We start from the raw sequence: 15,498 nt of genomic DNA, 5'->3' as shown, positions 1-15,498 counted from the left end.
GGGTAATATTGTTCTTCCTTACTGCTATTTTCTGAATTCTGTTTGGAAGCTCAACCTCAGAGACTTTCTTCCCTTAGGGACCCCCATCATGCTGTCCTGAAAATGTTCTTTCTCTCTGAAGTACTGCACTCTGTGTGAACTCCTCACCCACAGCCACAACCCAGGACCACTTCTGGTCAGCACTGGCTTCCTGATATCGTTTGTGTGTGGTTCCTTCAATCTTAGATGAAAGTTTCTAAGGTAAAAGTTCCGGAGACTCTGAGATGAAAGCTTGTGAGGTGAAATTTCTTGAGGCCTACTGTTTCCTGACAGTTTGCTCTCAGGGCCTACTACTTGTTAATTCAGTGGAGTTGGCCCTGAGGGATTTGTACTATTTACTCATGGTTCCTGGAGGGCTTGTCGTTTCTGTAGGGTTCTTAAGTTATCTTAGGAGGATGACCTCTCTATTTTTGCTGCTTTACATTCATTTCATGGGGCTTTTCTATTTATTTGTGGAGGAAACTGGGAAAGTCTGGACATTTCTGATCTACTCTACCATCTTCTCAGAATGCTTCCCCTCCAAACTTTCAAATTCTTCTCTTCTTTCCAAACTCAGATCAGCAGCCACCTTGTCCCAGAAGTCTTCCTTCATTTCCCATCCTGCTATAATACCTACGATGTCTTCTCAGGCAGTTTTCTCAGAGTATTTTATCTCATTCTCTTTATCCCATGCACAGACTGCTTTTAAAATTATTCTTACTTTTATAGACGTCACATCCTCCTGGGAGAACATAAGTTCTGATGATCATGACAGAACTCCCAGATTCACAGGGTTACTTCAAGATGCTCCCTGCCTTGTACAGGGCTCCTCTTTACCATACTGGTCTGCTTCTGGTGTTTTGATTATAAATTAGTTTGCCATATTATAGTATTCCAAAGGTAAAACTGATTCTCTCAGCTATTCACAAGATGTTCCCTGTCTGGTATCATCAGTCTTTCCAGCACTGAAAACACTTTATTCTTCAAATTAATTAAGGATTTATTAGTACCTAACTTATATTCTCTCTGTTGCTGTCTCTCCGATTCTATCTCTGTCTCTTTCTCTGTCTCTCTTTGTTTCCTCATATATATTTGTGTGTGTGTGTGTGTGTGTGTGTGTGTGTGTGTGTAAAATAGAATATATACTTATATACTCTAGTTGTGGGCTTGAAATTAGGAAGATGATTTTGAAACAAGACTCAGATACAGATAGATAGATATGTATATATGCATACATATATTTATAAAACTATCTCTCTCTATATATAAATATTAGATATATATTATATAAAATATCACATACACATATCTATATAAAATCTCTGGGTTGTTGTGAGGATTAAATGAGATAATATTTGTAAAATGCTTAATTCAGTACCTAACACACAGTAAGCACTATATAAATAGTAGATTCTGGAGCTCTCATTCCACAGGTACTAGGGGGATTAGATAACTTGTCAGAAGGAGATTACAGAGGTCCCTTCACTGGCCTTGGGGGCGGGATGCTGTTTCATCCTGGGATGCAGTTGTGGATCACAGTTCTGGGTTACAGTATGCACCACAGTCCCAGGGCAAGGAGGCACATTAGCAGTTTGAGATTGCACAAGAATTGGAATCCTGAGACTCTGGTCATAGTTTCATGGCAGAAAAGAGTGCTTGTGGTCACTCACAGAGTAGAACACAGGCCAGGGGGATAGCAAACATATCTTTCCTTAGATTATGATCACTCTGGAAGAACTGAAAACTTACAGATGCCCACAACTACCTCTGAAAGTTAACTGCATAAAGTGCTTGAAGTTTGGGACAAAGTCTTCTTCATTTGGGGGTTGGAACCCAACTTTAAAAGAAAGCTAAAAGTAAAAACAAAATAGACTGGAAAATGATTAAATGACAAAAAAAGAACCTGACCACAAAAAGCTATTGTGCGTGATAGGAAAGATCGACAAACTCAGAAGTTAATAATGGCAAAATGGCTGTATCATCAAAAGCCTCAAAGAAAAGTATGAATTGGTCTTAGGCTCTGGAAGAACTCAAACAGGGTTTTAAAATAAGAGAGGTAGAGGAAAAACTGGGGAAAGAAATGATATTGATGCAAGAAAATCATGAAAAAAGTAAACAATTTGGCAGCAAAGGCTCAAAAAATACTAAAGAAAATAATATCTTGAAAAATGGAATAAGCCAAATGGCAAAAGAAGCACAAAATTTCACTGAAGAGAACTCCTTAAAAAGCAGAATTAGCCAATTAGAAAAAAGATACAAAAACTCAATGAAAAAATTATTCCTTAAAAATTTGAATTGGGTAAGAAGAAGCTAATGACTCCATGAGACATCAAGATATAATATAATAGAACAACAGAATGGAAAACAGGAAAAATGTGAAATATCTCCTTGGAAAATGATCTAGGTGAGCTAAATTAAAAATTTTTGGACTACTTGCAAGCCTACACATTATCTTTCAAATTGTCTTGGTATTTTAGAACTAGAGGGTAAACTGGGAATTAAAAGAATTTATCAGTCACCTCCTGAAAGGGGTCCCAAAATGAGAATATTACATCTAAATTCTAAAGCTCTTAGATCAAGGAGAAAATATTTTAAGCAGCCAGAAAGGAAGACTTAATATTTTGGGAAGTCACAGTCAAAATAACACAAGATTTAGTAGCCGCTACATCAAAGGATCAGAGTGTTTAAAATGTTATATTCTGTAAGGCAAAGGAGATAGGATTACAACTAAGAATCACCTATCAAATAAGATTCTTCAGGAGGGAAATAGGCATTTAATGAAATAGATGACTTTTAAGCATTCCTGATTTAAAAAAACCAAGCTAAATAGGAAATTTTATTTTTAAATAAAAACTCAAGAGAAGCATTAAAAAGGTAAAAAAAAAATAGCAAGAAATTTAATAAAACTAAACTATTTATATTCTCACATGGCAACACTCCTAAGAACTTTATCATTATTAGAGTAATTATAAGGAGCATATGTACATAGAGAACACAGATATGAGTTGAATATGATGGAATGATATCTAAAAAAAATTAAAGAGATAAAAAAGAGGAATGGATTGAAAAAGGGAGACAGAAGAGATAAAATAGGGTAAATTATCTCACACAATAGATATGTGAAAGAGCTTTTATAGTGGTTGGAAGGGAGGATGGAAGAAAAGAGGGCACTTGAATCTTATTCTTATTGGAATTGTCTCAAAAAGAGAATAATCTACCTACTCAGTTATAGAAATCTATTTTACCCTACAAAAAAAGTAAGAGGAAAAAGGGATAAAAGAAGGTTGAACTGGGAAGGCAGATTAGGGGAGGTAGTAGTCAGAAGCAAAACACTTGAAAATGGACAGGGTGAAAGGAGAGAATAGGATAAATGGGGAAATGGATAGAGGGAAATACATAGTATTCATAACTATGAAGAAATTTTTACAGCAAGTTTATCTGATAAAGACCTCATTTTTTAAATATATAGAGAATCAAATTTATAAGAATACAGGTTACTACCCAATTGATGAACAGTCAAAGATATGAGCAGACAGTTTTAGATGAAGTAATCTAAGTTCTCTGTTATCATGTGGAAAAATGCTTTAAATCATTTTTGATTAGAGAAAAGCAAATTAAAATAATTCTAAGATACCAGTCCCATACCAATCAGATTGACTAGTATGACAGAAAAGGAAAATGACAAATACTGAAAGGCATCTGATGGAATTGTAAATTAATTCAACCACTCCGGAGAGCAGTTTGGAGCCTTGCCCAAAGAGCTATGAAACTGGATATGTCTGTATCTTAAAGAGATAAAAAATAAAAAGAAAAGGGACCTATATATATGAAAAATATTTATAGTAGCTCTTTTTGTAGTGACAAAGAATTGCAAATCAAAGGGATGCTTTGGATTCATTGGATTGAGGGGATCCAATGGAGAATGGATGAACAAGTTATGGTATATGATTGTGAGAGAACACTATTGTGCTTTAAGGTTGATTTCAGAAAAACCTTGAAAGATTTACATGAAGCGAAGCAAAGAAATGAGGAGAACCAGGAAAACATTATAGATACTAATAACAATATTGTACAGTGATCAACTATAAATGACAACTATTCTCAGCAATACAATGATCCAATTCAGAAATATATTTCTGAAGAACTTATGTTAAAAAATGCTATATACTCCCAGATAAAGAACTGATGGCACTGGAATGCAGATTGAAGCATACTTTTTAAAACTTTGTTTATCCTGGGGAGTTGTATTTTCTTTCACAATATGACTAATATGGAAATATGTTTTACACGATTGTACATGTACAACTTATGTCAAATTGCTTGCCTTCTCTATGAGGGGATAGGGGAAAGAGGTAGGGAGGTAGGGAATTTGGAAGTCAAAATTAGAAAAAAATAAGGTTAAAAATTTTTATATGTAATTTGGAAAAAATATTAAATAGAAAAAAAAACTAGCCTCCAAACAAACAAACAAAACAAAATAAGTGGGCCTGTGTACACAGTAAAAATGCTCATATTCTATTTCTGCATTGTAATCTTTTAGGTGTTAGCTAGGTTGAACATTCACACATGAGACCAAGGAAGCTACAAAGATTACTTTGATTTCAGGAAGATCCCTAATGGGTGAAACTGGTTTAGATGAGTTACTTGAATTGGGAATAGTAAGTAGGGTGTGGACAGCAGTTACATCACTTAAAAAATCTGGCACTAAATGATCCAGACTTTGATGTTCAAAAAGATTTGAGACACAATTGTAATACTTCTGTGGCTGGAACCAACATGAAAAAAGGACCTGAAGTCACCATTACACTTTGTTCTGGTTGAGATATAGACTGCATATTTTAAAGACATGCAAAACACATGATAGCCAGAACATCAACACGATGGGCCAGCATTTCATTCTGTGTGCCTTTGTGAGAACTTCTGAAATGTCTTAGTATTAAGTTCTTCCTTTCCACAGCTTTTGTTTCCTTTTCATTTTCATAATCTAAACAAGAACTTACCTAAATAGGAATATGCTAATAGACTTTATTTTAGAACTGGAAGGTTATTTAGTCCAGCATATAAACTGAGTTTTATAGAAAAGTGAGTGATATCCTGAAGCTCACATTCCTAGGTAATCAGTAGCAGAAAAAGGTCTTTTATAACTCTATATTCAGTGGGCTTTTTTCACCTTGGGTTTATTTCCCCACTTGACTATTAAATTTTAAGTTTAATTTAGGGAACTTTTCAAATTTATGAATTCTTTGGGATAGCACAATGCCAAATTGTGATATTATAATACAGTTATGCAATTTAAAGAGGGCGTAAATTATAAAAGTATAGAAAACACCTAAAGTTCGAAAGCAATTTCAATTCAGTCCAGTAATCCCCATTTTAAGAATTAGACTGAGATTTTAATGTTTTATCTCCCTGATTGCAGTCATCATTGATGACTGAATTAAGTCATTATTATTCGTTATATACCTAGCCATGAATCCAGTGGGGCAACTAGGTGGCAGAGTGGATAGAGTACTGAGTCTGGAGTCAGGAAGACTTATTTTCCTGAATTCAAATCTGGTCTCAGATACTTATTATCTGGACAAGTCTCTTAAGCTTGTTTGCCTTAATTTCCTCTTCTATAAAATGTGCTGGAGAAGGAAATGGAAAACCACTTCAGTATCTTTACTATGAAAACCTCAACTGGGGTCCCAAAGAATTGGACATGACTGAAATGGATGACCACTTCCACCAACAACATGTATCCAGTCACACAGTCCTAAAGGAAATTCTGGGTTTTTTTACAGAATAGACAATTTTAATTATTTAAATTTTAAAATTTTTGCAAAAACAAATCTAATGTAGTTAAAATCAGAAGGGAAACAAATAAAAATGGGGGGAGGAATCTAAATCAAATGTTTCTGATAAAGGTCTCATTTAACCTGGCTCCCTAACCTGGGGTAGCTGAGCCAAGGTGATGGATAGCCAGAGAGGTAAGGAGTTTGGTAGTGAACACGTGGGTCTTCAGACCAGGTGTTCACTAGGGAACCAACAAGTTAGGGCATCAAGTCAGGGAATTATGTGAGTAGGTATAATAAAGGCTTTTAAGATTACATGTGGCTGTTCTTGAGTGCGCTACCGGTTATTAAGTTATAGATTCAAGAGATCGTGGCCAGAGACTTTTGAAGGCCTCAGAGGAGGCGAGCAGGGGAGAGTTGACACTGCAAAGGTCAGTGGTCAAAGGTACTCTGTTGGGCCTAGGACAGTCTAGTAATTGTAACTGCCAGGAGAGCACGTTACAAATTCTTTGATCTCCTTCTTGGAGGAGAAAATGAAGGGATTGAAAGAACACTTGTCTAGGGAATACTTATCCCCAGATTTTAGGGAGAATGAAAGACTAAATGGAATTTTGAAAACAAGATTGTTATGCTACATAGAATATCATCTACTCAATTTACACATAAATACAATTCTGGGTTAAAAATATGTGTTTTGTGCTTAACCCATGATATTTTCCCCAGATGATCAATTTTAAAGTATCCAAATACTTTTAATTAATACACTAAATATTCTAGAAATTAATCTGGAATTCAGAATTGCATAGTGAATACCGTATTGGACTTGGATTGAATTTGGGTTTAAATCTTAGCTAAAACTCTTTATAATTCTATGTCCCTTAGCTACTCCATTCATATCTCTGTGCCTCAGTCTGCTTATCTATAACTTGCTGTTTATTCAGATTATTATTAGTATAGAGACATTCCATTAACCACTACAGATAGTCAACTTGTTACTTTTTCATGACCAAATAATCAATCAATCAACTTTTATTGTGATACTACCTTGTCCTAGGCACTGTGTTAAGTAATGTGGATACAAAAAGGAACAAAAGACAGTTTCTGACCTTAAAGTTCTTACAATCTAATAGGAGAGAACTTGTAAAGAAATATATTGAAAGGAAGCTATATGTAGGATAATTAGTAAATAATTAAATTGAGAGCAAGCATTACAGCTCCTATAAAAGATAATATTTTAGTTTCGACTTAAAGAAATAGAAGTCAGCAGATTGCAGGGATAGGGGATAGTCAAGAAAAAGCCTGAAGCTGACAGACTGAATGTCTTGTTTTTGGATCAGTTGGTGGAATGGTGTTTATGGATCAAAGAATACATACTGGGGAGTAAAATATAAAAAAAACTGTAAAGGTATGAGATGTTTAAGATATTTAAAACTTTGAACACCAAACAGAATTTTGTATTTTATCCTGGAGGTGATTGGAAGCCACTGGAATTTGTTGAATAGGGAGGTGGATTGTCAAACTTCTCTTTAGGAAAATCACTCTGATGGCTGGTGGAGGCTGAATTGCAGGGAAGAGACACTTGAGTCAGGCGACTCACCAATAGATCCAATACAGGTTAGAGGTAGGGTTGAATTCAGGTCTCCCTTTTGCAAGGGCCTGTTCTCTACCTACTATGTAGCTCTGCATCTCTGTAAAATTGAGACAGTAATAGTGCCTACTTCACAAGGCTATTTGAGAATCAACTGAGGAAATACATGTATTTTGTAAACAATGAAGCATGCTATAAATGTAAGTTATCATCATCATCATCATCATGGAGTATAAAAAGTGCCATGAAACAAGAAAGATTATTTACATTAAATTCTTAATATTTTAGCCCAACCATGTCAAACCACTCAATAAACATTCTTGATTCTTATAGACTATTAAAAGAATAACAATAACAATATAATGATGAATTCAGTATGACACCAATTGTAGGTTAGTCATTTCCCTTTTGCAACTTTCTGTCAGTTATACTGTGTTCTGAAACTTTAGTGCAGTGAAAACTCTTTGTAACTCCTATTGTTAAGTTCTGTTAAATTATACTGGATTGCTTATTAAATGAATGCCATTATCCATATTATATCTGTCACAGATGAAAAAATTACATCTAGAAATGACTGTAATCCATTCATTTGTTTAAGGCCCCAGGGAATGTCTCAAATCCACATGAAGGCTCCAAGTGCTGGGTATTGTGTGTGGGTTTTTGATTTTGCTGAAAGATGTGTAGAGACTCATGTAGCCAGTCAGCTCCCTATTGGCTAAACATCTGTGGATACTCAAGAGCATTGTTTATTCCAGCAAGGATCTGGAATAAATTATCTCTAATAAATTGGCTCCTGAATAACTGTTCCAAATATTAGACTGCAAAGAACTTGTACAATGTAGGCACACTTGGAGTCAAACGATGATCATTTTTTTCAGGTCCCCTATCACAAAAGTGACATGTGGGTGCTTGGATCTTAAGGTAATTGCTTTTGGGGAGAGAACTGAGCTTAAAGACATTCAGGATTCAGCACTTCGTTCAGCAGTTCAAAAGCATTATTAATTACACTTTTGAAAAGGCTATTGTTTTTAGGGTTAGTATGTCTACTGGGTGACTTGCTCTGAATTCACAAGCTCAAGGCACTTTTATGTCAGGACAAAATGCAGAGAAGCTCATAAAGCCCCCATCAATGGACAAGGGATTTATACACAGAGAAACTCTTGTCCAAAATCTCTGTTCTTATAGCCTGAAGCTTTCCCCTCCAGGCAGGCGTAGTCCATTCTCTAATGCCAAGTCCTCCTCATTTTGATTAGTGATTTATTCTTTTAGATGGATGTTGCCTGTTATTATTATTATGTTATTAGCCTTGAATCATTCTTTTTCAAACCACAGAAAATGAAAAATAATGTAAGTTTATTTTAAGATGAAATGGACAAACGTGTCTTGGGAAAGACTTGATCCAGAATCTTGAGACCACCCAAACCTTGTGGGTTTGAAAGCCTTGACTATAACTAGTTACTGAGATTTCTATTCCTTTCCCCTTGTATTCAATTCTGGCTGAGTTTATATCCAATGGATCATTTGTTCCATTTTTCTCTCCTTGCCCAGATTGGCTAAAATGTATTTCAAATCTTATAATATGGTCATTTTAAAGACCTGGCAGGTTTTATAGGGAGTAGAACTATTATTTTGGGAACCTGAAAACCCAAAGAGACATTATAGGGCTTAGTCTATATTAGGATTAGTATTTTAGAAATTAAAGAGGCAATTTTTAACTGGCTTTATTTATTGTTTAAAAATATCAATACACTTTATTTAGATCTAACAAACAATGCCCAGCAGACACCCAGTTGATCTGCCTTATAAAGTACTTCTCTGGGAAAAAAAATAAAACAAAAACCAAGATCCAGGACTCTTAATCTTTTGTGCATATGTGTATGCCATTGATATTTCGAACAGGCAATGGGTGCCCTTCTTAGAATATTCTTAAATATGTACAAAGTTAAATAAAATATGTAGGATTACAAAAGAAACCCATTACATTGACATACAGATATAATTTTGCCTTATCCAACCTCCATAGGCATCCTGAAATCTATCTAGGCCTCCTGGTTAAGATTTATATCACTTAGATTACTGAAGGAAGAATGTGTCCTTTAATTGACAGCATGATATTAACTGTAACTGAATGAAATTTTGTTGTGTTTCCATTCTTTGTTTACAATAGTTTGATTCATTTTATATATAGTTCTTTCAGTTTTCTTCATTATGCATTATTTCAAATAAGACTTCATATTTCTCTCTGAATTCTTTGTATCCAACATTTCTCATGATGCAAGAATATTCTATTATTTTCATGTTCTACAAATTGCTTCAGCATTCCCCAATCTTTGGGGACATATTTGGTTTCCAGATTTTTGTTATCACAAATGATATTGCTATGAACTTTGTGTTGTTATTGTAAATTTGATTCTCTTCTTGCTAATAACATTCTAAGAATATATTCCCAATAGTGTAATCTGGATGAAAGGATGTAAACAATTTACTCGGTATTCATGCATAATTGTAAATTGATTTCCAAACTGTTTAATCAATGCATAACTCCACCAGCAGAGAATTGGTGAATGATGAATTTCCTTCTTTTAGAATCTATGCCAGTTTAACACCTCTAATGTTAGTTCTAATGGGCCTTTTTTTGTTTTGTTTTTATTAATTTTATAATTATAACATTCTTTACAACATTATCCCTTGTACTCCCTTCTGTTCCGAATTTTCCCCTCCTTTCCTCCATCCCCTCCCCTAGATGGCAGGCATTCCCATACATATTAAATATGTTATAGTATATCCTAGGTACAATATATATGTGCAGAACCGAATTTTGTTGCTGTTGTTGTTGCAAAGGAAGAATTGTATTCGGAAGGTAAAAATAACCTGGGGGAGAAAAACAAAAAATGCAAAGTTTACACTCATTTCCCAGTGTTCCTTTTCTGGGTGTAGCTGATTCTGCCCATCACTGATCAATTGGATTTGGATTAGCTCTTCTCTATGTTGAAGATATCCACGTCCATCAGAATACATTGCTGAAGTGTACAACGATCTCCTAGTTCTGCTCGTTTCACTCAGCATCAGTTGATGTAAGTCTCTCCAAGCCTCTCTATATTCCTCCTGCTGGTCATTTCTTACAGAGCAATAATATTCCATAACCTTCATATACCATAATTTACCCAACCATTCTCCAATTCATAGACATCCATTTATCTTCAGTTTCTAGCTACAACAAAAAGGGCTGCACAAACATTTTGGCACATACAGGTCCCTTTCCTAATGGGCCTTTTTCTAATTTTTTTTGTTTTTAAAAATTTATTACTATTCTCTTCAGTTACATTTAAAACAATTTGTTTTATATTTGTTTAAAGACTTTTGACTTCCAGATTCTTTCTTTTATTGCCACCTGATTCCCCATTAAGAAACCACATGTGAAACTATGAAAAACATTTCATAAAGTCATATTGTGAAAATAAAGCCATAGATCTCCCACCTTAATGAAAAAAAAATCTTCAAGAAAAATAAAGTTTGAGAGAAACAAAGAAAGAAGAGAAGGGGAGAGAGAGAGAGAGAGAGAGAGAGAGAGAGAGAGAGAGAGAGAGAGAGAGAGAGAGAGAGAGAGAGAGAGAGAGAGAGAGACAGACGGAGGGAGAGAGAGAGAGAGAGAGAGAGAGAGAGAGAGAGAGAGAGAGAGAGAGAGAGAGAGAGAGAGAGAGAGGAGAGAGAGAGAGAGAGAGAGAGAGAGAGAGAGATGAGAGAGAGAGAGAGAGAGAGAGAGAGAAAACACTTCAGTCTGTATTCAGATATAATGAGTTCCTTCTCTGGGTGTGGATAGGATTTTTCATCATGAGATATTCAGAGTAATTGTGAATTATTGTATTGCAGTCATTAAATGCTATTACTTTGCTATTACTTTGTACATTTTGCTTTGCTTGAGTTCATGGAGGACTTTCCAGGCTTTTTTTTTTTTTTCCCCCCCAGAGAGCATCCTGCTTATCATTTCTCATAGAACAATAATATCGAATCACAGACACATGCCATTCCCCAATTGATGGGCATCCCTCAATTTCCAGTTTTTTTGGTCCTGAAGAAGAGAATCGATTATATATATATATACACACACACATACATATATACATATACACACACACATATATATATATTGTACATATAGATCATTTTCCTTTTTTTTTTCAAAATTACTTTTATTTTTCATGCCTAATAGTGGTATTGTTAGGTCAAAGAATATGCATGAATATGCCCTTTGGGTATACTTCATATCTGTTGATCATTTTGTTGTATCACAGTTCTCTTTTATTGTCCTGACTCAGTTTCCCTAATTATCCTGACCCAGTCCTGCCTCAGTTTTCCTAAGTGTTCTGCCTTAGTTTATAATTGTCCTGTGAAACCACCCCTCCCTCTTAATCAGAATATTTGATAAGGATAAAAGATCTTATGTTTTAAAATATAGAATGCCTCTCCTCATCCCAAGCTATCAGAATATCAGATACTGTCTTATCAACATTCCTCTCCCCATGTCTGGGGTGCCTCCCCCCTTATGTCATCCCATCTCCAATGGTTCACCCCACCCTGTCAGAATCCTATTCCTGCTCTCAGCACCCTGATTCCACCCCTGCCTCAGTCTACCCGCTGAACCTCATGTATATATGTCATTGAGAACTCACATAAGAACTATTAATATTTTAGTATATAAGAACTAAACAATTTGACCTTATTGAGCCCCTTATATTTGGTATTTAATGTTTCCCTTAATATTATATAGTGAATTTTTCTTTAAGTTATCTTGTTTTTGTCAAGTCTTTAAGTTTGTTAAATATTCATTTTTTCCATTTAAAATTATATTTAACTTTTCTAGGTGAGTTACTTTTAGTTGTAATCCCAACTCTTTTGCTTTACAAAACATAATATTTCAAAATCTGTGGTCCTTCAACATAGTAGCTCATAGATCTTGTGTAATCCTTAATGTAGCTTCATGATATTTAAATTGTTTTTTTCTTCCAGTATTTTTTCTTAACCTAGGAACTTTGAAACTTGACTATTTAAGTTTTCCTCCTGAGATCTCTTTCAGGTGGTGACTGGTGTTTTTTTTTTTTTTTCCTATTTCTGATTTTCATTCATGTTCTAGAATTTCAGGTTAATTTTCCTTGATAATTTTTTGCAAAATCATATCAAGTTTCATTTTTATTGTACTTTTCAGGAAATATGACTCTTCTTAAATTATTTCTCCTTGATCTGTTATTCAGTTCTATTGTTTTTATGATGAGATATTTCACATTTTCTTATTTTTTCTTTCTTTTAATTGTGTAATTATTTCTTGATGCTTTAGAATGTCATTATCTTCTCTTTGCCCAGTTTTAATTATTTAAAGCAATTATTTTCTTCCTTAAGTTTCTGATTCTCTATTTCAAGTTGGTTGACTTTCTTTTCATAATTTCTTTGAATTTCTTGGATTGCTCTTATTTTTTTCTAATTTTTCTTCTGTCTCTCTTCCTTGACTTTTAAATTCCTTTTTAAAATTCTTCTAAGAACTCTTTGTGCATGGAACCAATTGACGTTTCTCATTGAAAAAAACAAATGGCTTTTTAAAGCTTCATTATCTTCCTCTGAGTATGAACCCAGATCTGATTCTGTATTCTCATAGTAGCCATAATGGTTGGATTCTTTTTCGTTTGCTTATTCATTTTTATTTTATTTTGTATTTAGTAGCTATTAGTATAATCAAGTTCTAGTCTTGTGGTATGGGGAACAATTATTATTTTCTGAAGTCTATCCCAGGACTCAATCTTGAACTCTTCTCCCTACTCATCAACTACAGTTAGGGCCTTCAGTTACTTTATCCCACAAATGGTCTTGCTCCAGGGGCTGCATGCAACATCTCTTCCCTGGAACTGAAATGAGAAACTTTTCTGTCCTGCTTGTTTCCATAGCCAGCAGGGTCCTCACCCATCTGCTATTGCAGCCACCAGATGTGTGCTAGCTCCTCCTCCATAGTAGAAGCCCAGCCTGGAGTGCATCTGGTCAAGACATTGGGCTTGGTGTCCTTTGACTGTGAAACGTCCTTCACACTTTTCCTATTGAGCCATTACATCCTTGTCCTTGAGATGAAAGATTCTAAGGCAAAATCTGCCTGCCAAACCCAGCTGCCCCTAGGGCGTGTTTGTTGGTTCTGCAGAGTAGGCCTGGAGATTTTTACACTTCACTCAGATCAAATCTCCATCCCTGAAGGTCAGGTCTTTCCTGGGGATCTTAAGTTGTCTTAAAAGAAAGTTGACTTTTGTTTATTTTCACTATTCTTTGTTCCCTCTGAGGTGATCCATCTTTTTTGTGTAGGAATTTTTTTTTTGTATTTTTACTTTTTTGGGTTTTTTTACAATTGAACTTTTTACAATTATATGTATTTTTATTTTTTATTAATTTTTATAATTATAACATACATAAGCATAGGTAATTTTTTTACAACATTATCTCTTGTACTCCCTTCTGTTCCAAATTTTTCTCCTCCTTCCCTCCACCCTCTCCCCTAGATGGTAGGCATTCCCATACATATCAAATATCTTATAGTATATCCTATACAATTATATGTAAAGAGAGTTTTCAGCATTCACTTTTATAAAATTTTAAGTTCCAACATTTTTTCTCCCTTCCTTCCTTCCCTTCCCCTTCCCTAAGACAGCAAGCAATCTGATTTGCTGTATAATCCTTTCCAACATATTTCCATATTAGTTATATTGTGAAAGAAAAATCTAAAACAAATGGGAAAAACCATGAGTAAGAAAAAAAAAATCAACTCCCCCCCCATACTTATCTGTATTCAGTCTCCATAGTTCTTTCTCTGAATGTGAATGGCATTTTCTATCTCATGTTTATTGAAATTGTCTTGGATCACTGTATTGCTGAGAAGAGCAATCTGTCAGTTGATCATCACACAATCTTGCTGTAACTGTGTACAATGTTCTCTCTTGGTTCTGCTCACTTCACTCAGCATCAGATCATGTAAATCTTTCCAGGCTTTTCTGAAATCATCCTGTTTATAATTTCTTATAAAACAATAGTATTCCATTATGCTCACATAGCACAATTTATGCAATCACTTGCCATTTTGATGGGTATTCACTAAATTTCCAATTTCTTGCCACCACAAAAAGAACTGCTACAAACATTTTTGTACTTGTGGATCCCTTTCCCTTTTTTGGGGGGGGGCTGAGGCAGTTGGGGTTAAGTGACTTGCCCAGGGTCACACAACTAGGAAGTATTAAATGTCTGAGAACAGATTTAAACTCAGATCCTTCTGACTACAGGGCTGGTGCTCTCTCCACTGCACCAACTAGCTGCCCCCTCCTTTCTCCTCTTTTATAATGTATATGGATACAGACTCAGTAGTGCCACTTTGGACATAGTTTCAAATTGCTCTCCAGAACGACTGGATCAGTTCACAATTTGTGAAGGAAATTTGAAGAACCAAAAGTGTTCTGATATATCCTACATCTTCCCAGAATTCTCTTGAAGTTCAAAATCTTTATGCAACTGTATTTTTTTTTCATCAGGGATGTCTGGACATCTTCTATTTCATTAAAACTTAAAAAATTTTCTCTAGTATAATGTTGACATAGTTTCTTTTTTATACAGCTTTTTATTTTCAAAACATATGCACCGATAATTTGACGACATTTATTGCCTTGTGTTTCAGATTTTCTCCTCCTTCCCTCCATCACCTTCCCTATTTGTCAAGCAATCAAATATATGATAATCATGTTAAAATATATGTTAAATCCAATATGTATAAACATATTTATACAATTATCTTGCTGCACAAGAGAAATCAGGTAAAAAAAGAAAGTAAATGAGTAAGAAAACAAAATGCAAGTAAACAACAACAGAAAGAGTGAGAATGTTATTTGTGATCCACATTAAATTCCTTCAGTTCTCTCACTGGGTGAAGATGGCTCTCTTCATCACAAGATCATTGGAACTGACATCAATCATCTCATTGTTGGAAAGAGTCATGTTCATAAGAATTGATCATCGTATAATATTGATGTTGCTCTTTACAATGATCTCCTGGTTCTGCTCATTTCATTCAGCATCTGTTCATATAAGTCTCTCCAGTCCTCT

At 34.8% G+C, this 15,498-nt stretch overlaps 2 protein-coding genes across 2 annotated transcripts in view; one reads left to right on the top strand and one right to left on the bottom strand.

Annotated features, from left to right (window-relative positions):
• The window catches only part of RNASEH2B (ribonuclease H2 subunit B), a 168,577-nt gene that overhangs the window by 131,930 nt on the left and 21,149 nt on the right, over window positions 1-15,498 (bottom strand). The window lies entirely within an intron of this gene.
• Window positions 154-15,498, top strand: part of DLEU7 (deleted in lymphocytic leukemia 7) — a 63,707-nt gene continuing 48,362 nt past the window's right edge. Inside the window, exon 1 of the mRNA XM_074304778.1 lies at window positions 154-240. The gene's annotated coding sequence lies outside the window, so the exon portion shown is untranslated. The remainder of the gene's footprint in view (window positions 241-15,498) is intronic.

Source organism: Sminthopsis crassicaudata, chromosome 3, assembly GCF_048593235.1.
Source record: "Sminthopsis crassicaudata isolate SCR6 chromosome 3, ASM4859323v1, whole genome shotgun sequence".
Classification (NCBI taxonomy): domain Eukaryota; kingdom Metazoa; phylum Chordata; class Mammalia; order Dasyuromorphia; family Dasyuridae; genus Sminthopsis; species Sminthopsis crassicaudata.
Note: the sequence above shows the minus strand (reverse complement) of the source record. Positions and strands in the feature narration are given on the sequence as shown.